Source organism: Bos indicus, chromosome 12, assembly GCF_029378745.1.
Source record: "Bos indicus isolate NIAB-ARS_2022 breed Sahiwal x Tharparkar chromosome 12, NIAB-ARS_B.indTharparkar_mat_pri_1.0, whole genome shotgun sequence".
Classification (NCBI taxonomy): domain Eukaryota; kingdom Metazoa; phylum Chordata; class Mammalia; order Artiodactyla; family Bovidae; genus Bos; species Bos indicus.
Window position 1 is genome coordinate 10346504 of NC_091771.1, and position 27524 is coordinate 10374027.

A 27524-nucleotide genomic window follows, 5' to 3' on the forward strand; every position below is an offset into this window, starting at 1 on the left:
CACAAGGTGCTTGGGAACATAAAGAAGAGGCAGTCAAAAAATCACGCAAGATGTCCCTGTAACAGTGATGTTGCAGCCGGCATCTAACGATAGTAGGAGATAGCAGGAGAAGCTGGAAGATCGGAAGGTGCCAGGAGGCAGAATATGTATATAAAGGACCAAGGAAGTGCTCCTTCTCAGAAGAACCAAAAGAATTTCACTATTCAGAGGCAGAGGGGGAAAGTCTTTAAAAAATAATGAAGATCACATGATGCAGAACCTTGTAAAATGGAAGCAGTGACATGCTCTGACTCAGCCTACAGGAAACAAATCAAATGCAATTGCCAGACATCAGTTTGAAGAGTCCAGGTTTCTCAGTGGCAACGAGTAATCCCCCAAGCTCAGTATCTTGGTACACAACGTTTATTTCTTCCTTCTGCTAACTGCCCACTTTGGAGTTACAGCCACAGAATTTTGGGCAGGGGGCTTTCTCACTGTGATCACTTCAGGGACTCAGGCTGATGAAAAGTTCCATCTCCAAAAACTCCTCACAGTGAGTTAGGTAAGGGGAACAAACTATAGCCATTCAGCTCAGGTTCTTAAAGCTTCAGCCTAAAAGTGACATTCTTGTTTCTTTGGCCAACACAAACCATACGGCCACATCCAGCTTGAAGGGGGCAGAAAAAAGCAGCCCACCATGGGTCAGAAGGGAAAAGAACCAGATATATAAGGTGAACTGCACTAATGGCCTGCCCCTTTGCTCCTTCCTCATGGGTATTTATAAAGTAATACTTCCTCAACATTGGGTAGGGGAAATAGCCATTGCCAAAATGCTCTCATAAACCTACTTGAACCACATCCACATAATTCCCTAAAGTAGCACTTTACTAGCAAATGCCATAAGCTAAGTCAACTTCCTGGAGCATTGAAATATTTTCCAGGCAACTCAAGGAAACTCACAGAACATCAATTCCAATGGATCAGTTTGGCTATAACGGGGCTTGTGGGATTATTAGGACCAACACAGATAATAGACGTCATGCTTCATAAGTCAGTGGCCACCAAAGCACTTTCTGAGGCCTTTTCTTTGATCACAGGGTCTCTGTGTCGGGAGGCAGCTCCAAACCTCGTGAAGGAGGAGATGCAATGACTCAGCCTAGAACCCTGTGTATTGTAGAATGGGCTCCTTCCTACCGAGCACCGTTCACTCTCATCACTCTACTACTGTTACTCCAAACTACTGAAAGCCTGTTCTAGGGATGACTGGGCTTCCCAGGTGGCTCAGTGGTAAAGAATCAGCCTGCCAGTGCAGGAGACACAGGTTTGATCCCTGGCCCAAGAAGATAGCCTGGAGAAGCAAACAGCAACTCACTCTAATATTCTTGCCTGGAGAACCTCGTGGACAAAGTCTGGTCGTCTACATTCCAAAGGGTCGCAAAGAATTGGACATGACTTAGTGACGGAACAGCGACAAATAGCGATGACAAACTTAACAAAAGAAATATGTAACCCGAAAGAGTTTGGTGGGCACATAAACTCATGCATACGTGACTGGGCACTTGAAATGAGAGGAAAAAAAAATGAGTGTTCTAACATGGTTTTCCAGGGACAGATGGCATCACTTCCCCCATGCTTTGCTGCTTGCAAAGATTTCAGATGGCAAATCCAAGTTCAAGTCTTCCTGAATGAAACTGGAACCCAGAATCTTAGCCTAGACCCAGACACTTCACTGAGCTTTCCATGTACCAGCTGACCATGTACCATGTACCAACTGTCAAGGGGTGAGTTAGAAAAGAAAAAGAAGTGCACTCAGCAAGTAGCCTGCCCTCTGCTATCTCCTGGGTGGCTGGGAGCAGTCTTCATTTCCTGCTTTCTTCTCAGGGTGATTTAGCCTTCAGTATTTCTAAAGGTTGGGGACAGAGATAAAGATTACCTCTCTTCCTGCCTGTTTCTCCATCAGCTTGCAGCTGTATATCTGGGGCCCAAGACATATGTGTCCTCATCTTAGATATTGAATTCTGTGTTCACCTTATATATCACTCACTTGCTGCATTTCCTCACCATTTCTTTTCTCTCTCTCTCCTTTCCTTTTCCCCCCAACCTCCAGTTGAGAGAGGCTGCCAGGCCCTTTTGGAACGCGAAGACGAAAATGAATCTAACTTGAGTGCTGAGGCTACTCTCTCCGGAATATTTAAATGAGATAAATGATGCCGGTCGGAACAGCAGTTCCCTGACATATTGGAGCGCCAAGAGCCATGTAGAGCTGTCACTCGGAGGAATGACTTTCCCAGCCGCCAGCCCTCTGTCCTGCGGTCCTGCCGCGCCCCAGCACCGCCTCATGAATGTGTGTTTCCTGCAGGAGGTGAAAAGACAAGCCCATCCATACAGCTCGGGGCCAAAATCCACTAAGACGCAGGTATTCCCTTCGAATAAGCTCAGCGCACTTTCCTCCAAGGTTTCAGGGAGGCGTGGAGACTGTTGGCGGTGCCGTCTTCCACGAAATGGATGTGGGTCTGTATTCCCCGCAAGTGCGCCCCAGTAGCCAGAGAAGCTGCCTCGGGTGCACGGCCCCTCTAAATTGGACTATTGTATTCAAGCTGTCATTTTTCATTTTTAAAACCAGGATCCCTCCAGGTAATCAGTAACCTTGAAAAGAACTGAACTCTAAAGCACAGGTCTGCTCGAGGTCCTCTGGGAGCCTGGAAAAGTTAGTGGAAAATACAAACATCAGCGCCCACGCGGGCGGGCCTCCGCCCGCTCCCGGCTCCCGCACTATCTCCTTCCATCTTCGCCTTGAATGTTTCACAAAGTTTAGACAGGTTTAGGTTATCTCTCAAACACTGTGACTCAAACTCGGGGAAATTGTTCCCGTAATGGAGTTCTCAATTTATTGGTCAATTTCACCTTGCTTTTGTGTCACTGTTTGCTTCGCTAGCCCTTCAGCTTGTATTACATCCTCTAAAAATGGGAAACATTTTCAAATATTTTAAATATCACCGATAATTTTATTCAGCTCATAATCTCCTTCTGGAAAGATAAATAAAAATAATTTTTTCTAAAAGGCAATATTGTTCTCCGTGCTTGCCTTTTCATAAATAGCTAAAATCTGCCACCTTCTGGATTTTCCAGGACGGCTAAGACATAAACTAGCCTTATTTTCTGGAACCCCTGTGTCGATCTTCCTCAACTACGCAGTGACAGTGCCATCTAGTGGGCATCTCCCAGACTGTTCATTCAGTAGAAACATAAGAACAGGGTTTTTAGAGGGAAGCAAATATTCATTTAGGGCAATTTACTCAAATTACAATTACTAAAAGAAAACGAAATTTATACAGTGTGTTGATATTTGAAACGAAAAGTCAGCATTTATTAAATAAATTTGCGAAAGGAAAGGAAAAGGATATGTTTGCTCAAATTAATGCAGCCTCATCTGAAAAATGCATTTTTACTTCAAATTGAACAATACCCGTATTAGAACCATAGTAAGCTCATTCACCCTCCACATTAACCTGAAAGAAGATGGAGAAATTGAGCTGTTTCTCAGTCTTTCTATCCTCTCTGTGTGAGGAATAGAAAGAAACATTCTGGTTTCTATTCAATAATTTTTAGCCCTCATATTGCAAAGAAAAGGAGACAGACATTTCTGCGTTTTTAACAATTTCTAGGCTTTGCAGTTGAAATCCTTCCTGGAATCTCCTCCATGCCGGAGGAGAATCCATTTGGCAGAACGCTGGAGGCTGGCTGACAGCGTGTTCATTAGCCACGGCCTCATCCCCAGGAATCCAGTCACAGTGAGAGCAGAACTTCGGATCAGAGGGGCCCCTGCTTGTGAGGTCTCAGGGGTGGAATCCCATTGCTCTCTCTCCTCTGCGATGTGCTGAAATCTCCCCAGAGTCTTCCTTTGGTGAAATGAAAGGGTGTGGGGTGGGGTGGATGTTTTTCTCCCCATGTCAGAAACTCTCTCTGCAGTGAGCTCCATTTGGGGGGCTGTCAGGAATTTGACAAACTATCTCAGTGGCTGTAAATCTACTTTGTGCTGAAATGCTGTGAAGTGCCTACTGTAGATGCGCCATGTGGTACCAAATTTAGTTTCAGAAAATCGAAACCGGTTTAAAGCTCTTACTGAACTGAAGGGAACCTCATTATCCCCGTCCTTTCTCCTTCCTTCCTTCCCTGCCTTCAAGGCATCCCCCCCCCACCTCCTCTTCCCACGGGCCCCAGCCCTGAGTGCGGACCAGGAAGCTCTGCGCCTCACAGTGACCATTTGATGCTGGAGATGAACACTAATGGGCGGGTCCTTCACGGATATACAGGTAACCGCAGGTCATCCGTCAACCCCACCAAGGCGGCTGTAGGAAAGGCTTTCCCCTTGGTGCCAAGGACCTCACCAAATCCTTATTTGTTGCTCATTGGGTGGGGTGGCAAATTAGAAAAGGACTGAGGTTGAACCTGGAGAAGGCAATGGCACCCCACTCCAGTACTCTTGCCTGGAAAATCCCATGGACGGAGGAGCCTGGTAGGCTGCAGTCCATGGGGTCGATAGAAGTCAGACACAACCGAGCGACTTCACTTTCACTTTTCACTTGCATGCGTTGGAGAAGGAAATGGCAACCCACTCCAGTATTCTTGCCTGGAGAATCCCAGGGACGGGGAAGCCTGGTGGGCAGCCATCTATGGGGTCGCACAGAGTCGGACACGACTGAAGCGACTTAGCAGCAGCAGCAGCAGAGGTTGAACCTAGGAAGTCAGTTGATCTGATCGCCCCAGACAAAGAAATGCTGGATCTAAAGCCAGCCTCCAACCTCACAGCACTTTAAAATTTGGCACTCCAAGCTGCAGAGGCCTGGTCTGGCCCAACTCCCAGGCTGTTTGGGAACCAGAGCAAAAGATTTCAGTAATGATCCTGGCTAGGATACCATTAGCAAGACCATCTCCAGGCGGACATTGATCACAGAGGAACTACTCTAGGGTATTCATCCCCTGCTCTCTCCCCCCTCTCTCCCCAGGCAGACGAGCTGCCCCACAGCCACCCTTGGGCCAGACTTGGAGGAAGATAAAAGTACCAGCAGGATGGGACGGGGGCACCAGGGAGGGGACCTGGGGCTGGACAAGCAGCCCCAGAGCTTGGGTGACACTCCGACTGTGCAGAAACAGGGCTTAGAGTTTTAGCTGCTGCCGCTGTCTTCTCTGGGATGGCTGGAGCCTCCTGATCTCAGGGGCCAGGGTCCTCACACATTTGCATATCTTACCACTCCCTCCAAAAGGGAGAGTCAGACAGAGGCCAGAATGTTACTTCAGTGCGCTAAACCTTAGATGCCCCTCCAGCTCTTGGCGATCAGATCAACTGGCTCTTGTAATAGAGATGAGAGGCACAAGCCAGAGGCAAGAATACATTCTATGGACCAGAAACTCAAGAGCTGCTGCCCACAGTGGGTTGAGCTGGTGGCAAGAAGGGTCAGGGCCTCAGAAAGTGCTTCTGCTGGAAAGAACATGATGTTATATAGAAATAAACATTTCTAATGTACATATTAGAAATCATTCTTCTACGCCCATCCCTTCTACATCTGCCTCTGCTAAACAGCAAAGATTTCAAAAGCCCAGAAAGGGCCAAAGGGCTTTCAGGCTAGAAGGAGACACAGCAGTGATAAAGCTAGCTGTGGAGCAACACAGTCACTAGAAAAACAAAGACCACGGGAGGTAAACGGACCAAGGAGCTCATTTTGCAGGGAAGGGCCAGGGAAAATCTTACTGAGAAGGTAACATCTATAGGGGCTTAAGGAACAAGAGAAGGGAAGGGAAGAAAATGCAGGAAAAGCCCCAGAGCAAAGACGGGGAGGCCAGGGCAACCATGCAGGTCCATGGAACTGAGTGGAGTCCACATGGCGGGTGACAGGCCTCCAGGAGTCAGGCGATCCATACTGGTTGGAAGCTGTCTTGCCAAGAGGTAGTAGCAAGGAGCTGGCAGAACTCTTTAAGCAAGGACGCCTGCAGAGATGAACTTTGGCGGTAGTGATGAGCAAGGTGAAAGAGGAGAAAAGCAGCCAGAAATAGCAGGTAGGCAGTTACCAAGTGAGAGAGGGTGAGAACCTTCACTGAGGACAGAGAATTAGAAATGAAAAGGAACACAGAGATCGGGGAGAGAAATCTGAAGCCAAACTGCAAGACTCTATTGAAATTGAGGAGAAAGGACATTCCACATGACTAACTTGAGTAGAACAGAGAGTGGGGTCAGGTTGAGGGTGGTAATGCCCTACTTTCAGAAGGAGAGAGAAGAGTTTGGGTGTGGGTCCTAATGAATTGGGGTTCAGATGTGATAAGCTTACAGGGCATGTGGGGCCTTCATCGGGAAACCAGAATTATAGCTCTGGAGGTCAGGCGAGGAGCTGAGAGCAGAGATCTGATCCCAGAGAAACATCGTCTAACAAGTCCTTGAGTGCTTTGTTCACTAGTACATTTCATGCCTAGAGCAGGGCTTAGCACAGAGTAGGTGCTCAGAAAATGTTTGTCAAACAAATGAATGAATTCAATGCTCATCGATCTATGGGGGAAGCTGAGTGCACGGGAGGTGGACAAGATTTCTCAGACAACGGGGAGCAAGGATTCGGGACAGTCGAGGAGGACACCCTAAGTACATGCAGGACACTTCGGGAAGCTTGCTGTGAAGGGAGGATAGAGAAAATTCTGTACACTGAGGTTTCTTTGAGATAGGCACCATGTAGGGTTTATCTGGGTGCTTCCCAGGTGGCTCAGTGAGTAAAGAATCCTCCTGCAACGCAGGAGATGCAAGAGATGCATGTTCGATCCCTGGGTTGGGAAGATCCCCAGGAGCAGGGCATGGCAACCCACTCCAGTATTCGTCCCTGAGGAATCCTATGACAGAGGAGCCCAGTGGGCCATAGTCCACAGGGCCACAAAAAGTCGTACATGGCTGAAGCGACTGAGCACACGGCATTCATCAGTGTCCTAGCAACCACAGAATTCCATCAGATAGTTTAAGTAACAGACTTCACTATGAGACTGCTTGTGGATGTCCAGGGACGATTAAGGGAACCACAGGGAGTGACACGGCACCAAGAGATGAAACAGCAAGAAGCCACTGCCATTCCTGAGTCTGAAAGAGCAGCAGGAAAGAGCATGGCCAGAGCTGGAGCCTTGAAGCAGGACCATCAGACTGCAGCTACCGAGGTAGAGGAACAGCTCCATCACTAGACTGCGTTGCCACAGTGAAAAGCCAGGCAGACGAAAAACCTTCATCTCCCTTGCCCCCACCCTCTGATCTCTTGCCAATACCTCACACTGGCAGGACACAAACGGTAACCAGAGGGCAAGAGGGCAAGGGTGGGGCCGGCCTCCCAGGGCACAGGGCAGGATGGGGAAAGGAAGGAAATGGGAGCTGATGGAGGGCAGGGCAGACGGAGAGTCACCACCACAGAGACTGAAGAAAAACAGCCAAGAAAGGTGGCGAGCTCGCAGGTACCAGGATGAGTGGAGATGCTTGCAATCAGGGGACCTTCCTAGGAGGTGGCAGATTCAGCAGCCCAAGGACAGGTGACTGAGGATCAGGGAGAGGTCAAAGACACCAAGTTCCCCTCTCCAGACTCCGCAAGTAACGGCGCCCCCAAGATCTCATGCCTGCTGTCCTGGAGGACACGGATGCTTGAGCAGCAGGCGTGTGGCTCAACCAGCTCATTCCAGGTGCCCCTCTGAGTATATTCTGAAAGCCTCTCCTCTCCTCCAATGGGCTCCCCAGGTGGTGCTAGTGGTAAAGAACCCACCCGCCAATGCAGGAGACATAAGAGACGCAGGTTCAATCCCTGGGTCGGGAAGATCCCCTGGAAGAGGAAATGGCACCCCACTCCAGTATTCTTGCCTGGAGAATCCCCATGGACAGAGGAGCCTGGCGGGCTACCGTCCATAGGGTCACAAAGAGTCAGATGTGACTGAAGTGACCTAGCATGCACGCACGCACTCCCCTGAAACCACCGCCACCTGCAATCTCTCTAGAGCCCAACACAGGCTATATCTTCAGAGTGAGACAAGGAAGAGGCAGAAACCTCCCAAAGCACTTCTGCCCCTGCAGGTCCTGAACCTGAGGTTCTACCAGCAGATCCACAGGAGGCATATCTCTGTGAAGGATGCCAGAGCCGGAAACCAGGGCCAGGCCTCAGTTCTTCAGATGTCCTGAAGAGAAGGCTAGAAAGTCACTGTATCACCATTCCTCATTCAGGGATGCAGGAACCGATGCTGAATATTATTAAAAACTTGCCCAAGGTCACCCTTGAACAATCTTGCTTGGGTCCCTTTCTTTTAAGCAACTCATATTCACTGCACACCCGGGATGCTCCAGGTGAGCCGTGGACGCTGGGAAGGGAGAATGAGCAAGGCAGACAGCTCGCCCTCCCTTTGAGAGCTCCCATCCGAGGTGGGACAGACAGACAGCAAGCACAAAAGCAAGCATGAATCGCCGTGAGCTTCTCCAATAAGTGTGCCGGCCCTTTCTCCAAAGCCTGGCCGTCCAGCACACGGACACCCTCTAAAGCCAAACTCCAAACCTGCCCCATCACACGCCGAGCCCTGTTTGTTAAGAAGGCGACGCACCCACACAGCAGGCCCGTCTGCTGTTTGCACTGCACCTTCCCACCAAGCCCTTGAAACATGTTAAATCATCATTGCCATTCCACTGCAAGCGCATTTCTCTTTTATTTTAATCCTATTATAGAATTTTTTGATGGCAACCTGCTGTTAGAGTACATCTAACTATGTTAAAGCTCCCCAGGCCCTGAGCATGAAAGAACCTCTTCAGAACACACGCTAGGACAGGTCTACCTTGTTAGCATGGAAATGAAAATAAAAAGAGCTGCTCTGGGGCGAAGAGGAGGAGGCGGGTGTTCTAATACCAACACTTAGGAGGCCATCTGGCCTTGTTCTCGCTGGCAGGCTTCGGGTGGTGGAGGCCGCATGGTGACGATCCTTCTCTGCATTCTGCTCAGTGCCTGGCACTTGGTTTAGAGTCCCCGTGGCTAGTAACCTAGCTTGCAACCCTGGCGCTAAAGGGCATCTCTGGTGCTTTTAGGCTGCAGTTGCATTTTGGTGCAAGGGGATCAGCAGGCAGGAAAACCTGTAGGTTCCCTCCTGAGCTTTGGTGACGTTTCATTAGTGAAATGAAAATATATATAATTGAAATAAGCAGGCGAGCACCTTCCTTCATCTGCAGATATGTAAACAGGAGCCGCCCCAGCGTGGTCCGAGTAACAGCTTCTGAGAGAAGACTGCCTTCACAGTCCTTAAACGAAGTTCCACTTGCCGGCTGCCACAGGAATGTGTGTCTTGAGTAATTATTTCACTCTAGAAAATAGTAATATGCAGGTCATCGTTTCTTGGCAGTACAAATTAGAAATACCCAAGGCACCAGAGCCTTCTGGGCCTCAGTCTTCAGGCCCAGAAGAATACAGAGTGGATGCTGTAAATAAAATTAATAATTGAAGTCCATCTGAATAAAAGATGGTTAGACTTGTTTGTGCTAGTGGTGGAGGCGACAGTCATTAGCCATCTCTCACGTATTCTGGAAGGCCAGGCCCTGCGAAAATTGTATGTAATGATCAGCCTCTCCTGGAAGGATGATGCGTTTTTTAGGATGTTTGTGGTCCATGATCCAATTAGGGTTAGGGTTAAGGTTAGCTGTTCATTCAGGACTCCATAGAAGGAGTTAGAATCATTAACATCTTCTAAACATTGTTTATGGGCTTTTTATGCTATTAATAACAACAGAAGTTGAACCAAGAAGAGCAGATTGTTTTCGAGAGAGTTTGGCCAAACGATTTCCATGTAAGTGTGGGTGGGTGTGTATATATGCATGCAACCACAAGACTCCTCACTGACATGGGAGAGCAATATATAATTCATCCCCTTAAAGGAAAACAAACTGAGTCAGTCCTTCAACCCCGGTGGCAGGGTGGGGGGTATCTATTTAACGGCTAGTGAGGCGTGTCAGAATGGACTCTGGCCTTACCAATACATTGGTCACGAGCACAAGTCCTGCATTAGCCCTTCTGAGGCTCTCCTGCAGACGGGAGCATTTATTTATTTAACAACAAGCTCTTACTTCTACTGCATCTTACTGCTAAGTGGACTATTCCCAGATGGCACAGTCGTAAAGAATCCACTTGACAATGCAGGAAGCACAAGAGACGTGGGTTTGATCCCCTGGAGTGCGAAATGGCAACCCGCTCTAGTAGCCTTGCCTGGAAAATCCCATGAACAGAGGAGCCTGGTGAGTTACAGTCCATGGGGTCGCCTAGAGATGGGCACTTCTGAGCATGCACACGCAGGGCACACAGGAGCAGGGTTTAAGTGTTAGTGACTCACAGAAGAGAAAGGATGGCCCCTGCCCACAAGGAGCTCAGAATGTAGTAAAGGGAACAAAACTCATACGGAAACGTAATACGCAATGGAAAGCATAATGGCCCTGATAGGCTTACATACCAACTTACAGGTGTTGAGAAGATGGAGATTATTTATAGCCGGAGGAAACAAGGAACTTTGCATGGAAGAGGTTGTGTTTAAAATGAGGTTGGAAGAACAGCTGGGATTTTGACATGGTTATGGACTGAACGCCTGTGTTCCCCCTAAATTCGTATCTTGAAGTCTTCACTTCCACCACCCCATGATAGCATTTGCTGGTGGGGCCTTTGGGTGGGTAATTAAGTAATTGATGAAGTCATGAGTGTGAGGCTGCCGCGAAGGGATTAGCATCCTTACAAGAACAGGAAAAGCCCAGAGCAGTCTCTCTCCTCCTTACGAGGACACATAGCAAGACGGCAGCTGTCTGCAAGGCAGGAACCAAATCTGCCATACCCTGATCTTGGATTTCTCAGCCTCCAGAACTGCAAGGAGCAAATATCTATTGTTGAAGGCACCCAGTCGATGGCGTTTTGTTCCAGCAGCCCAAGCAGACGAGTTTTGTTCCAGCAGCCCAAGCAGACGAGTTTTGTTCCAGCAGCCCAAGCAGACGAAGACAGATGTGGACAGGGGGGAAAATGAGCATCCCAGGGGACGGACAAACGGAAGCAGGGGCACAGAAGTGGGAAGGCGCTGGGCAGATTCAGAGGGAGCGGTTCCGCTTGCCTACTTCCCAGGACTCTCGAAGCCCGGTAATCAGAAACCCAACTGGGCAGGTGGATGGGGGTCAGCCCGTGACAAGCCACGAGCAGCGGGGGAAGGCGTCTGACCTGGCCCCGGAGAGCCTGGAGCACAGTCAAAAATTATTTCAGCGGGAGAGTAACGCGATCAGAGCTTCATCATCAGTCAACTCAACCGTATTTTCACCTTAACAGGTAACAGTGGCAGCGAGCTGACCCCAGAGAACCAAGCTCAGCTGCATAAGGTCAGGCAGTGGGTGGCCTGTGCCCCCACGCGCCTGAGCCGGAGAAATAACCGCTTATTCAATCTGTCAGTCACCGAGTCGCTGGAAGCACCCTCCACGTGGGAATGACCGCGAGCACTTCTCCTACTTACTTCTTAGCAGCAGGATGTGCCCTGCTCCACAGCTGTCAACCGGGACCAGGACAAAGAAGAAGCTTAAGAGGATCTGAGACAAGAGTCTGCAGACGCTTCCATTTTCACTGGCCGATTCCGTGAGCTTGGCTGACCGTGCTGGTCAATGTTGACTTTTTTTTTTCTCCTGCATGAAATAGAAAAGCAGAACTCTGTTGATTTTTGTGTTTTATGGCTGATCGATGGGGGTCAGAGCGAGGGCTTTGAGACATGCCGAGGGGGAGGAACTGGGCCGCTTTTTGATGGCCTCATTTGTGGCGTGTCTTCTTCTGGGAGAGAGGGAGGTCAAGGTGAATCCCTCTTTCAGACTCAGATGACTCAGGCGACGTCACCCCTGGGCAGAAGAGGCAATGGTGGGGGCGTTTCCAGCCAGGCCGAGTGAGGCGAGGTGACATTTAAGGGCTTTGAAGAAACGCGGCACTTCCGTCAGAGGGACCCTAAATTGCACCTGCGTTTCTGCAGGCTCTTCACTTGCTTTTTATATCCTTGCAGGCTGTCTCTGGAATTGCTGAAAGGTGGAAAATCTGCACAATCCTTAGGCGTTTGGCAGCCAGGCAGGGAAGAGAGTGATGAGAACCAGGCTCTTCAGGAAGCAGGTATATATCATTCTAACCCCAACTGTGGTACCATTGGCCAAGCCTCAAAATCTTGATTTCTGGAACAACACTGCTAATAATAATAATAGATTCCAACTGTTAATTATCCTCTAGACTAAATGTTTTGAAAGAAAAGTGAAAGTGTTAGTCACTTAGTCGTGTCCAACTCTTTGCAACCCCATGGACCGTAGCCCACCAGGCTCCTCTGTCCATGGAATTCTCCAGGGAAGCATACTGGAGTGGGTTGCCATGCCCTCCTCCAGGGGATCTTCCTGACCCAGGGATCAAGCCCAGCTGTCCTGCATTGCAAGCTAATTCTTTACCGTCTGAGCCACCAGGAAAGCCCCACTAAATGCTTTGCTGCTGCTGCTGCTGCTGCTAAGTCACTTCAGTCGTGTCCGACTCTGTGACCGAATAGACGGCAGCCCACCAGGCTCCTCTGTCCTGGGATTCTCCAGGCAAGAACACTGGAGTGGGTTGCCATTTCCTTCTCCGACTAAATGCTTTACTGATGTCCAGTTGCATTTAATCCTCCAAGTAACTTCTGAGGGAGTGATGATTGCTTCCATTTGATGGAAGAAATCGGAGCTCTGACAGGTTGCATAGCTGATCCAAGGTCTCGTGGAAGTAAGCTCCAGAAGGCACTAGAGCCCAAACCCCACCCTGCCAGTCACCAGCCATGCCGTCTCCTTGCTTCACTCTTCTCACCTGTATTATGGGGATGACCATCACAAGGATAAAAACCACAACACAGCCACAATGTGAGTCAATAGACCCTGCAAGCCATGGAGGCTGGTGAAGACACAACACCACCGCCCGCCAAGCCACTCTGCTCTCTTCTGTTAGGGACACACAGGGTACAGATGAGAACGTGCTTCCAAACAGCAACCCACTCCAGTATTCTTGCCTGGAGAATCCCATGTATAGAGGAGCCTGGCCATCTACAGTCCACAGGGTTGCAGAGAGTCAGACAAAACTGAAGCAACTTGGCATGCACAGGTGTTTCCAAAACCCAAAAGATGTTACAGACACAAGTGTTAATATCACCTCAAGATTCCGCGAGCCTGTCGCTCTATTGTATGAAGGCATCGGGGAAGCAGGAGGTCCTTTTCTGGGATCCCCAGGAATCATCTGACTAGGTAAGGAGGTTAAATGGCCTCTTGAGCAAAAGCAAGAGGGAAGGGACACGTGCAGAGATCCATCTGCTGCATTCGACAGACGGAACAGAGAGGGATGCACCGCAACCCCAGCATCGCCCTCCCTTTCCGCCCAATGGAAGCTTTTTCCATTGTTCTATCCCCTCCACACGGTTTGCATGGGAACCCAGCACGGTGTGGACATCATTAAAAGTATTGTGACTGGAGGCTGAAATGAGACACTGATCATCCAATTAAGCAACGGATTTCATAAACAAATGCGATTCATTCTGCCTGCAGCCTGACATCGCTGTCTGAGGAGCACTGCAGAAAATAATGTGCCTGCCTGTGTTCTACTTAAGCTTTCGGGTGCCGAGGAGCCCCACTAAGTCACAGAGAAAGGAGTCTGCAGATGGCTTGCTGCAGCCACGCAGCGGTGAACAAGCCCACACTCCCACACATCAGCCCCCCCTCCCTAGCCCCCCAGAAAGCCTCCAAGAGTCCCAGTTGCTGTTACACTGCCATGGCTACAAAGCCACCGGTGCAGCCAACCAGAGCAACGGCCTCCCGAGAAATGACAGATTTAAAGGAAGAAATACCGTGCACTTGCTGGAGGCGAGTTATTTTAATATAATGCCAAGATGACAGCTCTCCACATTTAATCATCAGACTCCCGATTTTTTTTTTTTTTTTTTTGCCACGACATTAGACTTTCTCACAGTTTGAAAGAAGGCATCTTCTCCACCCATGCCTGACAGTTGCATGTTGGCAAGAAATGTATGTAAACTTCTCCAATTATTTTTAATAAAATGTAAAAGCCTGCCTGCAGAAGCCCCCTCCACCCCTCCACTGCCCTCACCGACGGCCAGAGGTAGCTGTGGGCCCTGCCTTCAGGGAGAGGCCCCCACAGCCTTGCAGTTTTCCTGATGGCACTAACTTGCCACTCAGAAGCCTTGCCTCTCTGTCACCCGCCACTGTGACCATTTCTTTTTTCAATGGTGTCTGTGATCAGCAGCTGTCAGCGAGACTGTGTGTGATTATCTCTTCCTAAGTGGACCAAAGCCTCCTGCTTGCCTCCCGATCGCAAGCTCAGCCTCGTCTCAAAGTGCAACAGCCATTCCAAGGGACATTTGCATGTAAGTCCCGAGTTTGTTAATTCACACAAGGTCCCCTCAGGTAGGTCTGTACTGTTCTCGTGCCTGTTTATTCTTAACAGATGAGAAGCCAGAAGGGAGACAAGTTATGTGTTAATTAAGGATGCACAGCCGGATGGAATCACAGCCAGAAGCCACACCCAGTGCACAAGCGACTGTGTATGCTTCTTTCCTCCCCAAACTCTCAAAGGGCATCTACTGTCTGGAGGCCCTGAGGATGCAAAACTAAGTGAGGTACCAGTCCTTCCCTAGAGGAGCTAACAAGGTAATAGAGCAGACAGACAAGTCAATGAATAACACAAGTACAGGTAAAAGGCAACACAACCCAGGTAAGCTCAAAGCGCGGAAACGTTTCCAAGCCCTAGCAGTGCCTGTGGGGCTGGGGACGTGTTCACGGAGATGACCGCGGAGCCAGGCCCTGCAGGAGGGTCAGGGATAAGGGAGGAGGGCCTCCGCCCACCGACGGACGAAACCACACAAAAGCAGGAGACCTGAAGGAGCGTGGCGCGCGTCACAAGCAGAGCGTCTTTAGGGAGGAAAGGGACCATCCACTGAGTGGAGGCGGAGGGGGCAAGACGGCGGTCAGAAGACGGAGGACTGGGATGGTTCTCTAATCACTGCTGCTCTGTTAATAATGATGCCCGTCCCAGAGAAGGCTAGTCTAAGTCCTCGTACGTCAGCAACGCTTCTCTGCCCTTACCCCAAGAAAGGGCAGCACAACCCATGGCGTCGAGTGGCCACTGTCCTGGGTGATAAGCCAAGCAGGGCGCCTCCGAAGGACACAGTGGCCTCTGAGACCGAGGAACCCAGTCCGGGCACCGGGGTAACTGGGAGAGGACTCTGCTGTCCACAGAGGAGCTGACACACACGAGCCCCTCAGAGCCGCGTGCAGCTTCATTCACAGCCTTCTCTGTTAACTGCAGTGAGGGCCTCTCAAGAGAAGGGGGCTGCATCGGCACCCCATCCTTGAGGGCTGACCAGCGCCCCGGGGAGTGGGCTGGGAGCCCCCAAGCCGCCCGCTCGCTCCTGGCTCATTTTCACCTCTCCCTAGAGTGCACAGCAGCAGCTTGAGCAGCAGCGCTCTGGATCATGACAGGCGGCATTTTGCAGACCTAGGTTAGCTTCTGGCTTGTGTTCTGGGTAAATAATGAGATGGCTTCTTCGCAGCCATCTGGGCTCCAAAGCACCACTCCCCGGAGACAACACGTGGGGAGGGGAGTGTTTGAGTTGTAGTAAGTGTGTCCCCAGAGATGAGTGACATGCCCAGCCTGGTCACCAGCCGTGTTTGACACCAGGCACCTTGCCCAGCACCCCTGGCAGTGCTAATGGAAAATTCACCAGGTACTCACAGGCTGCCTGGTGGTTCCTTGTTGTGCTAATGCAAAAATAACGTCCCAACAAAGCCCACGCAGGCTCCTGGGCGGTGGACACGATCCAGCTCCGCAGCCATTGCACCTGTGCTGCTTTGCAACTTCCCTTCCTCCCCCTTCCACATGCTAAACTGAGATAGGAAGGAAGCTGAAAGAACCCGCCTCTTCTACCTGCACTCCACTTCAAAGGAAACATGCAATCTCTTGAGGTGACTGCATTTATTCTGCCGCAGCTCGATATAAGCACCGCCCTACCAGCTCACCGCAGGTTCCAAATGACAAATTTTGAGGGCTATTGAACACGCTGTGAGTTTGCCGAGCGGATCCGTGGAAAGTTACTTAGCACAGCTGTCTCGGTAATTGTGACACATTAGAGGAGTGTGTGGTGCTTGGCAGCCCCGGGGCTGGAGCTCGCCGGGCCGTGGGACAGTCTGGGCTCAGAGATTCGGCTCCACAGCCCATGAGACCAGCAGGGAGACCAGCCAGGCTTTGCAGCTTAATCCTATTTGGTTTAACACGTTTCTTTCCCATATCAGGAGGTCACGAATAGAGCAGGGATAGAACCCGTGTTGCGGTGATGCTTTTGAGCGGGTCTGGGTGCCTATCAAGTGAGCTGCCCCCCACCTACATCCAGGCGTCTGGAGAGGCGAATGCAAGCTGTATGCACCACCCATGTCCTTCTCAGCCTGGAAGCAACTAGACTGTTCCCCTCTACCCCCTTCACGGCCCCCTCCCTCCACGCCCGCACCGAGGCCCTGGCTTCATGATCCGATTCATCAGTCAGGCTCCGAGGCAAAGAAGGCGTTAAATGTTCTAACACACACATTTTTTTCCTGCGTTCCTCATTCAGCTAAGCATGTGTGAATGCCCTTGTGCTCCCTAACTGACTCAGGGAAGGACCTGGCATGGAATAATGAAAGTGAAAGTGAAGTCGTGTCCGACTGTTTGTGACCCCATGGACTGCAGCCCACCAGGCTCCTCCATCCATGGGATTTTCCAGGCATGAATACTAGAGTGGGCTGCCATTTCCTTCTCCAGAGGATCTTCCCAACCCAGGGATCGAACCCAGGTCTCCTGCATTGCAAACAGACCCTTCACTGTCTGAGCCACCAGGGAAGCCTCATGGAATGATAAGAAGAATCAAAAGTAGCCGTATAGCCCATGCTAATTAACTATGGACCAGGCAAACACCAAGTATATAACCTGTCACTGATTTTTTTCCTCATAACAACCCTGTGATAAAGCTATGAGTATTATCCCCATTTTGCAGGTAAGCAAACTGAGGCCAGAAAAAAATTATTAAGTAGACATTAGTGACTGCAAAACAATGTGTGTTTTTATAACAATATTGACGACAATGCTGGTAGTGGCCAGAGTCCCTAAAGGCCCAGAACTCAACTTCTGGAGCAGAGGAAAGAACTCAAATTTCAGAATCAGACAAACTTGGAAATCTCAACTCCACTACTTACTAGCTGTGAATTTTATACCATATCTTTAAATGTATCTGGGCTTCAAGATAATTGCATCTAAGATTGGTTTTTTTAAACTATTGCATATAAAAAAATATATGGCGGTTTAGCAGGAGAAGGCAATGGCAACCCACTCCAGTACTCTTGCCTGGAAAATCTCATGGACAGAGAAGCCTGATGGGCTGCAGTCCATGGGGTCACTAGGAGTCGGACACGACTGAGTGACTTCACTTTCGCTTTTCACATTCATGCATTGGAGAAGGAAATGGCAACCCACTCCAGTGTTCTTGCCTGGAGAATCCCAGGGACAGGGGAGCCTGGTGGGGTGCCTTCTATGGGGTCGCACAGAGTCAGACACGACTAAAGCGACGCAGCAGCAGAGAACAGGCCCTCAGAAATCCACGTCTGTTCCTTTCTTTCTCTATTTCTCAGTCCCACATCTTATGAGCCAGTTCTCCCCTACCCACAGGGCATATGTTCCGAGACCCCCAGTGGATGCCTGAAGCCACAGATAGCACTGAACTCTAGCTATGCCATGTTTTTTCCTACAAATACATACCTGTGATAAAGTTTAATGTGTAAATTAGGCACATAAATTAAAAGAATATCTGAGTTGCCAGCATCACTACTCTTGTATTAATACCTTGGGGGCATTATTAAATAAAATAAGGGTATCTTGAACACAAGCCCCAGGATAGCACAGACCTGCAGTCTGACAATCCAGATGGTCACTAAGTGACTACCAGGCAGGACAAAGCGGTGGTTCACGGGCGAGGTGGGATGAAGTAGGATGGCAGGAGGTGCCATCATGCTGCTTACGACAGCACCTTAAAACTTATAAACCGTTTCCTCCTGGAATTTCCCACTTAATACTTGTGGCCTGCAGTTGCTGGTGGGTAAATGAAAGCAGAGAAAGTGACAAACCCTGGGTAAGGAGGAATGACTGTACTCTCTGCTGAATTGCTTGCTGCAACCCAGATTCACTTCATGGTTTTACCTCATTACTAAGATGTAAAAACGAAAGTGGGGTGGGGAGTAGAATGCCTACCCTCATCTCTACTCAGAATGAGTCTACTCATCTCTATTCTATAGGCGTGAGTCACCAATGCCTAGAATGACTATCTGTGCATACAAAATGTTTACAGAGAAAAGCTTTAATTAATGAGGACCCAACTGTGGAATCAGTTAGCTAGTCTTTCTTCTCTCTTGACCTAAAGAATTATGAAATAGCAACAAAACAGACAGTCCTAACATAGAAGAGAACTAAAATAGAATTGTCCTAAAAGAGCCACCTTCTCAAGTAATGAGGTCCCTGTTGCTGGTTGTATTCAAGAAAAGGCTGGACAACCTACCGTAAGAGATGTTGTGAAGGAGATTAATGCATAGGCTAAGGGTTTGATGAAACCAGTGATTTTCAGACATTTTAGCAGCAGAGCAAAGAAGAAATAAAAGTCAGGTTGCTCAGGGTGAAGAAAGGTGGAAGGCTCTGATCCCTCCTTGAAGGTGCCGAGGAGTCCCTGTGAAGTCTTCAGTTCAGTTCAGTTCAGTCACTCAGTCGTGTCCAACTCTTTGCCACCCCATGAATCGCAGCACACCAGGCCTCCCTGTCCTTCACCAACTCCCAGAGTTCACTCAGACTCACATCCATCAAGTCAGTGATGCCATCCAGCCATGTCATCCTCTGTCGTCCCCTTCTCCTCCTGCCCCCAATCCCTCCCAGCATCAGAGTCTTTTCCAATGAGTCAACTCTTCGCATGAGGTGGCCAAAGTACTGGCGTTTCAGCTTTAGCATCATTCCTTCCAAAGAACACCCAGGGCTGATCTCCTTTAGAATGGACTCAGGAATTAAGCCAATGAGAAAAGCCAGCATTTGCACAGTATCTTGCAGTTTACAAAGTTTTCCTGTGCATACAGGTTATCTTGCATGTATGTTACAGGTGAAGTTCAGACTAATATACCCTGCACTCTATGAGAATATATATCCAATAGCCCAAATAAGGTGAGTATAAAATGATTAAATTGTAAACAGAGTGATATTGATGGGGTCAAGGGAGAAAGATCCTGGGGGTCTGAGGGGGTGGGGCAGAGGAGTAGAGAACTGCAGGTTCACCTAGGTATAATTAGAAGTTGTCCACTTCCTCCTTCAGTACACACTGTGATGGGTATTGACTCTGAGCTAGGCTCTAGTCTAGGCACTGAGACTGTGACAGTGATTAAGAATAAGACCCCTGCTCTCAAGAAGCTTACCTTTTTTCAAGGAAGAGGCAGACATGCAAACAATACTATGTACCAACAGTGACTGTGTGAATACTTTCAATTAGATAACTTAAAATAGGGTGGTGGTGGAAGGCTTCCTGGAGGAGGTGGAAGGCTTCCTGGAGGAGGTGGAAGGCTTCCTGGAGGAGGTGGAAGGCTTCCTGGAGGAGGTGGTGGTTGAATAAAGAAGGAGCGCCAACCACACCAAGCTCTTAGGGAAACATATGCTGACGGAGTCAACAGTGGTGTGTGGCACAGGAAGATCTGCTTACCAAGCCCCAGTGAGGATTCCCACCACGTGGAGAACAGCAGAGTTTAGAGATGCCAACCATCAGCAGTAGGTGCCCACAGACCACAGCCCACCGCCTCTCCTACAGGTTCCAAGTCTCCAAGAAGAACTCAACTTGCAAGACACTGGTTGGAACAGCACTTGCAGAAAAGAGAAGCAACACAAATAAAAGCTGCATCTGGGGGCTTCCCAGGTGATCCAGTGGTTAAGACTCTGCACTTCCAATGCAGGGGGTGCAGGTTCAATCCCTGGCTGGGGAACTAAGAACTCACACGCCCCAGGGTATGACCGAAAAATCAGAAAATGTAATTTACTTTTTAAAAAACTCATCTGAAGTGGGTGCCAGTCTTGGCCAGTGGGTCCCAGGCAAAGACTCTGTCCACTTTCCACAGAGGGAGGGGCCAGATACACTGATGGAACTGGCCAGGGGCCTTCTGAAGCACAGGCTTAAGTGATACAAGAAATTTCATCCCAGACCCAGAACGAGGGGAAAGACCCAGAAGAGAAAGAATAATCTGGAGCCAAGTGACAGCTTGGCACCCAGCTTCCAGGTAGGGGAAGGTTCCATGCCCTGGGCACTGATTGAGCAAGGCCCGTGGAAGGTACAAAGCTGTAAGGTGAGAATAACCACAGATTCCAGCATGCAAGGGAGACTGAGCTCATTAAAATGAAGGGTAACATCCAGATTCGGGGCCTCAGTAACTAAGGAGATGATGGTTCCATTATTGAGATGGGAACAGTTAACAGGTTCAGTGGAGGGGGCATTAAGAATTCTATTTCGGAAATATATTAGATCAGATACCTATTAGGTACTCAGAAGCATAAAGAATGTAAGATTCTTTTTTTCTCTTCCAACCTACTTAGAGGCCATTTTCCAAAGGATGGCCTCCGAAAGCCATTATTTTTTTGGATGAGGGATAAAACAAAGATGTGTACACCACCAAGTGACTCTAAAATATACTCTGGTCCCGCAGCTGAACTTTCCCCAGAGTCACAGGCACGGACAGGGGATGCACTGGAGGCTCAGTAGAGAACTTGAGGTGGCTGAGTCCTCCTACAGCTGTTCGATTCTTCAGAGGTCCAGTTTCGGGGACCATGCTGATCCCAGGGCTGCTAAACCTCAGGCAGCCCCCTGCTTCAACCAAGAGGCAAAGCCGGCAGCAGGCTCAAACACCAGCCCTCGCTTTGTTCTTAGAGAAAAGCGTCGTAAGCCCAGCGCGTAAGACTCATCAGCCACATCCCTTCCCTTTGGTTCCCATGCCTAATCAAGCAGGGTGCCAGGCATCTGTTGTTTAGTTGCTAAGTCATGTCATACTCTTTGTGTGACCCTCCAGGGACCGCAGTCTACCAGGCTCCTCTGTCCATGGGATTGCCCAGGCAAAAATACTGGAGCAGGTTGCCATTTCTTTTTCCAGGGGATCTTCTCAACCCGGGAATCGAACCTGTGTCTCCTGTGTTGGCAGGCAGATTCTTTACCGCTGAGCCGCCAGGCAACCACGTGCCTAACCTTGAGATCATGCTGCAGAGATGCACACGTATTAGTTAATACGTAAACTCGGACTCGCCATTTGGAACATGGAAAACTGCCTGTGAAATAGTCAAGGGGTATGTTTTTCTGACTAAGAAAAAGTGTTCCTTGAGGCATTTGAAGTCAGATAAATATGCGGAGTGTTGCAGCATCCCCAGTTCCCCGCTCCCCATTCTCTTTATGCTCGTTTTCATGACGTGAGTCCGTATGAATGAGGAGCCACGATACTGATAGAAGTGGACGGTGAAGGAAGCGTGGTGCTTCCAAAGGGCATGACCTGCAGAAGCTCTGAATGAAATACAAGGAAGGAGACGAACGCTGGGGAGCACGCATCTTTTTGAATATAGTTACCTCCAGACACACTGCCCAGGAATGGAACCGCGGGACCACATGGTAACTTTACTTTTAGTTTCTTAAGGAATCTCCACACTGTTCTCTATAATGGCTCTACCAGTGCAGAGAAAACTGTAATTCAAAAAGACACATGCACCCCTATCTCCATAGCAGCACGAGTCACAAAAAAACCAAGACACGGAGGCAACCTAAATGTTCATCAGCAGAGGAGTGAATGAAAAAGATGTGGTACATGTATATTATACAACAGAGTATTACTCAGTCATAAAAAAGAATGAAGCAATGCCATTCACAGCAACATGGACCTAGAGATTATTATACTACGTAAATAAGCCAGACAGAGGAAGACAAATATCATATGGAATTGCTTATATGTGGAATCCAAAAAAAACAAAAAAAGATACAAATGAACTTATTGACACAACAGAATCTGACCCACAGACATAGAAAACAAATTTATTGTTACCAAAGGAGAAAGGGGAGGGAGGGATAAGTTAGGAGCTTGGGATTTACATATTTGCACTATTATATATAAAATAGATGACCACCAAGGACCTACTGTATAGCACAGGGAACTATACTCAATGCTTTGTAATAAAACTATAACGGAAAAGAATTTGAAAATGAATATACATAACTGAATCACTGCGCTATACACCTGAAACTAACACAGGATTGTAAATCAACTATACTTCAATTAAAAAAAAAATATGCAAGAGGAAAGTACTGTACTTACCCCATTCTAAGAGCATGAATTGACCAGCCTGTTGAAAGACATAAACTCTAACTCATGGGATAGTTCCAGACACGCATCTTTGCGGCTCCCTGTGGTTGATTTGAAGTTATTTATCAAACCACATCAGTCCAACTGGTGACCAGACTACTACTTTCAGCAGCAATATTTCAGATTTCTTTTCCACTCTCTTAACAAGGCATAAGCTTCTTAAACTCCTAAGTGATCAGGTTTCTCATGACAGAGGATTATTAATTCTGATCCTTTTACAATTTGGAACTTCAATGAAATCTTCCCATGCGTCACCTCTTTAACCCAGCACAGATTTGACACCTCTCAGATTAATTTTGGTGATGAATCCGATTTCAAAGAACATTCATCCAAAGTTGAACCCATGCACCTGCTAATGCGTTTCACTACTTTTACTAATAGCTTTAGAGAGCTTTTTAATTTATATTTCACTGTATATTAAGATATCCTCCTTCAGTTTGCCTGCCTCTCCATGAGAACATTTTTCATATTTCAGATTAGGACACCAAACACCAGAACTAAATGGATGAGATAATTTTAAATATTATGCAGATACCCACGCAGGTCAGGTGTTTTAATATTTTCTCATCTCTAATTTATTTCTGTACTTGTTGAATGTGGCTTCTCATGCGTCCTTTTAAGTATCTTCTTAATTTTAATGACATTTTTGAAAGTTGTTTGAGCGTGTTCTGGGTGTAGACATTTTTATGAAATGGGAAGAGGCCATGGGGGTAATGAAGTAGAAGCTATTCTGGCTTGGAGCTTTTAGCACAATCATAATGTGGCCATCAGTCTGTTCACTGATCTTAGGCAGATCACTTGACCTCTACGTCACATGGATCGAATGATGGTCATCTCATCACTATCCACCCAACTCTTCCAAGGCAAACCTCATCAGAGTCATCACGTAGTCTGTCCTCTTCCACGTCAATGAATGGAGCCAAGGGAAAGAGATGCTGGGAGGCTCTGGGGTGGGCAGGGGGCTGTTAAGGATGGGACACAGGAATATCAATACCCTACACAACTTCTGTCCAGGAGGAAAGGGTGTTTCCAGGAACTACTCTTTTGAGTCGCAGCACACACAGTCTTAAGTCCTCTCCCAGTTCTCCCGTCCCCATTGTTTTCCACCTACAGCCCCATTACTTCACCCCAATGGTCCCCTTCTTGCTCAAGCCCAGATCACCGTGATGGCTGCCTCAGCTTCCCATTTGGTGTTCCTGCCACAGTTCTCTTCTCCTAAAACAATTCTCTTCCCCCAGATCTGATCACCACCCACCTGCCAACAAACAAACCAACCCACCCTTAGTGATTTCCTTCCCCTACAGGAGTCAGTTCAGTTCAATAGTAGTTTCTTGAATACTTCCCAAATACCGGGCAATCCTCAGCAACAGCGCGAAAGACCTTCCAAACCTACCTGCTGGACTAAAGATGAGATCCAGATACACGGGCGCAAAGCAGACACCCAAGAATCCATCTTCATTAATTTCTATGCATTCAGGGATTGTTTTTTTAATTGACAAAAAGGGAATAAAATGGTGCATTCAAAGATGTTCCACATCACTAATTATTAGAGAAATGCAAATCAAAACTACAATGAGATACCACCTCACACCAGCCAGAATGGTTATCACCAAAAATCCACAAACAGTAAATGCTGGAAAGGGTGCGGAGAGAAGGGAACCCTCCTACACTGTTGGTGGGAATGCAAATTAGTAGAGTCACTATGGAGAATAGGATGAAGGTTCCTTAAAAATAAAAAAAACAGAGCTACCATATGACCCTGCAATCCCACTCATGGGCATATAGCTGGAGAAAAACCTGATCCAAAATAAGGCATGCACACCACTGTTCACTGCGGCATTGTTTACAATAGCCAAGACGTGGAAGTGACCTAAATGTCCATCGACCGAGGGATGGATAGAGAAATGTGGTACATATATGCAATGGGATATTGCTCAGTCATTAAAAACGATGAAATAATGCCATATAATGCCATTTGCAGCAACATGATAGTGTCATACTGAGTGAAGTCAATCAAAGAAGGAGAAACATATGACATCCTTTATATGTGGAATCTAAACAGAAATGATTCAGATGAACCTACTTACAAAACAGACTCACAGACTTAGATAATGAACTTATGGTCGCCAGTGAGGGGAAGGGACAGTTAGGGAGTCTGGGATGGACATGTACACACTGCTACATTTAAAAGGGATAACCAACAAGGACCCTGCTGTATAGCACATGGAATTCTCTCCATGTTACCTGGCGTTCTGGATGGGGGAGGAGTTCGAGGGAAAATGGATACATATGTATAGCTGAGTCCCTTTGCTGTTCACCTGAAACTACCATAGCATTGTTTGTTAATGGGCTATACCCCCAAAAGAATATAAAATGTTAAAAAAAATAATGACACCTGTGTAATAGTGTAAGAGATGAAGTCAGAGGAGAGAATGAGATGGCAAACGCCTTCTCTTTACGCCTGGGGATGACTTGAAGCCCTAGTGAAGGAAGAGTTTAGGATAAAAGCTGATACGTGTTCAGGGAAGTCTACAAGATTCTGACTTGAGAACTACAGTCCTGTCTACAGGGCTAATAAGGTTCTAGAAACCTGAGCCTGGGTGTTCCTGATGGTGAAGCCCAAATGCTCAAACTCCATCCCAGCTGCTTTAAGATGCCTTCCATCTCCATCTGTCATGAATTCTATCACATTAAGAAATACCTATGAGATTTCTTTGGTGGTCGAAGGGTTAGGGCCCGGCACTTTTATTGCCATGGCTCAGGTTCAATCCTTGGTCAGGGAACTAAAATCCCTCAAGCCACATGGTGCAACCAAAAAAAAAAAAGAAAGAAGTATCTATGGTCTCAAACATCAAGGGCCAGACCAGCTGTGAGCCACTTTTCTCCTCCCACAACTAAGTAAGCATGCAGAAAAAAGTACCTTAGTGCATTATGTCTGTAAATTAATATGAGGTCTGTGCCTCTGTAACATGAAGAACATATGAACCATTAATGTTTCCCATCTTCCCTTGAATGTGCACTTTGGAACTGCACCTGCATTTCCAAAATGGGTCATTAACAAGGGAAGAAGTGGAAAAAAACCCCATGTATCCATCAAATAGATAAACAAAGAAAATGCGGTGTACACGCAAGATGGACTATTACTCAGCTTTAAAAAGCAGCTCCAGTATTCTTGCCTGGAGAATCCCACAGACAGAGGAGCCTGGTGGGCTTCAGTCCATGGGGTAGCAAAGAGCCGGATACAACCGAGTGACTAACACACTTTAAAAAGGAAAGACATTCTGGCACACGCTAGAGTGTGGATGAACCTTGAGAACGTGAGGCTAAGTGAAACAAGCTAGTCACAAAAAGACACGCCGCTTGTATGAGGCAGCTAGAGTGGTTACATCCACAGGGCCAGAGAGTAGAGTGGTGGTTCCCAGGGGCTGGAGAGCTGCTGTTTAATGGAGACCAAGCTTCAGTTACACACGACGCGGAGAGTTCTGGAGGCGGATGGTGGTGACGGCCTCACAGCATTGTGAATGTACTGAATACTGCTGAACCATACACTTAAAAATGGTTAAAGGAATAAATGTGTATTTTACCACAATTAAAAATGTTCAAAGAAAAGCAAACAAATATACCAGTTCCTCAAAATAGAGAGGGATAAAAGTCACCTCCAAAATTCCAGTTAGCATCCTCTATATATTTAACTGGCTTCCCGGATGTCTCCATGGTAAAGAATCTGCCTACCGATGCAGGAGATGCTGGTTCAGTCCCTGGGTCAGGAAGATCCCCTGGAGGAGGAAATGGCAACCTACTCAGGATTCTCGCCTGGAAAATCCCATGGACAGAGGAGCCTGGTGGGCTACAGTCCTCGGGGTCATAAAGAATTGGACATGACTTAGTGACTAAACAACAACATATTTAGCGGGAAACAGCTCTCACTTGACAGAGCGCTGAGAGCTTTAGTGAGGGGCAGGGGGTTTAGACCGAGGATAGGATTTTCAAAGAACGGATCTGGGCAGCTGCAACAGCAGCAGGAAGGCCTCAGGGAAGAAGGATGCGATTGTCCCAAGTTCTTTCGTTTGTTTGTTTTTAATTTAGAATTAATCCATTACCCTGGTACCTGCAATCCTAAAAAAAAAAGAAGAAAAAAAAAGTTATTTGTTTCAGGAACTAGGTTTTTTTTCCCTACTTTTCTCTTTTTCTTGGTAAATAACTTGCTAGACCTGAGCAAGGCACTTAAGCTCTCTGGATCCCCATTTCTTTATGTAAAATAGGAGAGAAGAGGATGCGATGGCATTTAATTTTCCTCCGAGCCACAAAATCCTGATTCTATGACAAATTACCCCATTTCTACTCCCTCCCACCACACAAAATATAATTTAACTTATCTTTCTTCCTTTCAATATTTCAAATTTTCCTCGAGCAAATTATCTCATTAAATGGAAAATATTTTTCTACATCTTGAGTATAGTTCCTTTTTTTTTTTTTTTTTTCTTTTTGGCCTAAGATGCTTTCTTTTCATTAATACAACCACATACTTTGTTTCAATTTCAGTGATAAAGGAAAACACCAAATTATCTCGTTGTTCACATTCCTCTTCCTCAGAAGTCACCCACTACTTCATTACCCTGGAGACTTCCTTCAAGAAAAAAGCAGGAGTGTGATAAGATGAAAAGTTTTTCTTTCTAAATTCTTTTGTAACTTGAAAGGAAATAAATGGTACTAAGAAAGCCCTTCAACTTATGGCAGTCTCTGTTTTAAATATCTGGCAACAGAATAAAACTTTTTAAGACAAAGAAAAATGTAGTTCACCCTATAATACTGCAATATGACCTGGTAGGAGAATTGTTTTAGCTTCTCATTTTCTTACTTTTTCTCTTTCAAAAAAACATGGCGGCCATAACCCAACTTGGTGTTGGGCTGCTCTGTCAGAACAGCCGTGTCTTGTTCATGTCTGATCCCTTTCCTGATTGATCAGGCAGCTGTCCTGACTGATTGGTACCCATGTCATTAAATATTTCATTATTCCCCTGCCTGTAGTTCAACTATGGATTCCATGCTATGGAAT

The 27524-nt window shown here is 47.5% G+C and overlaps 1 long non-coding RNA gene across 1 annotated transcript; it reads left to right on the forward strand.

Annotated features, from left to right (window-relative positions):
* Positions 1–6989: 6989 nt before the first annotated feature.
* Positions 6990–27184, forward strand: LOC139186128 (uncharacterized). Its single transcript, XR_011569632.1, has 3 exons — positions 6990–7164; positions 12025–12128; positions 27011–27184. It is a non-coding gene; the product is annotated as an uncharacterized lncRNA (long non-coding RNA).
* The last annotated feature ends 340 nt before the right edge of the window (positions 27185–27524 follow it).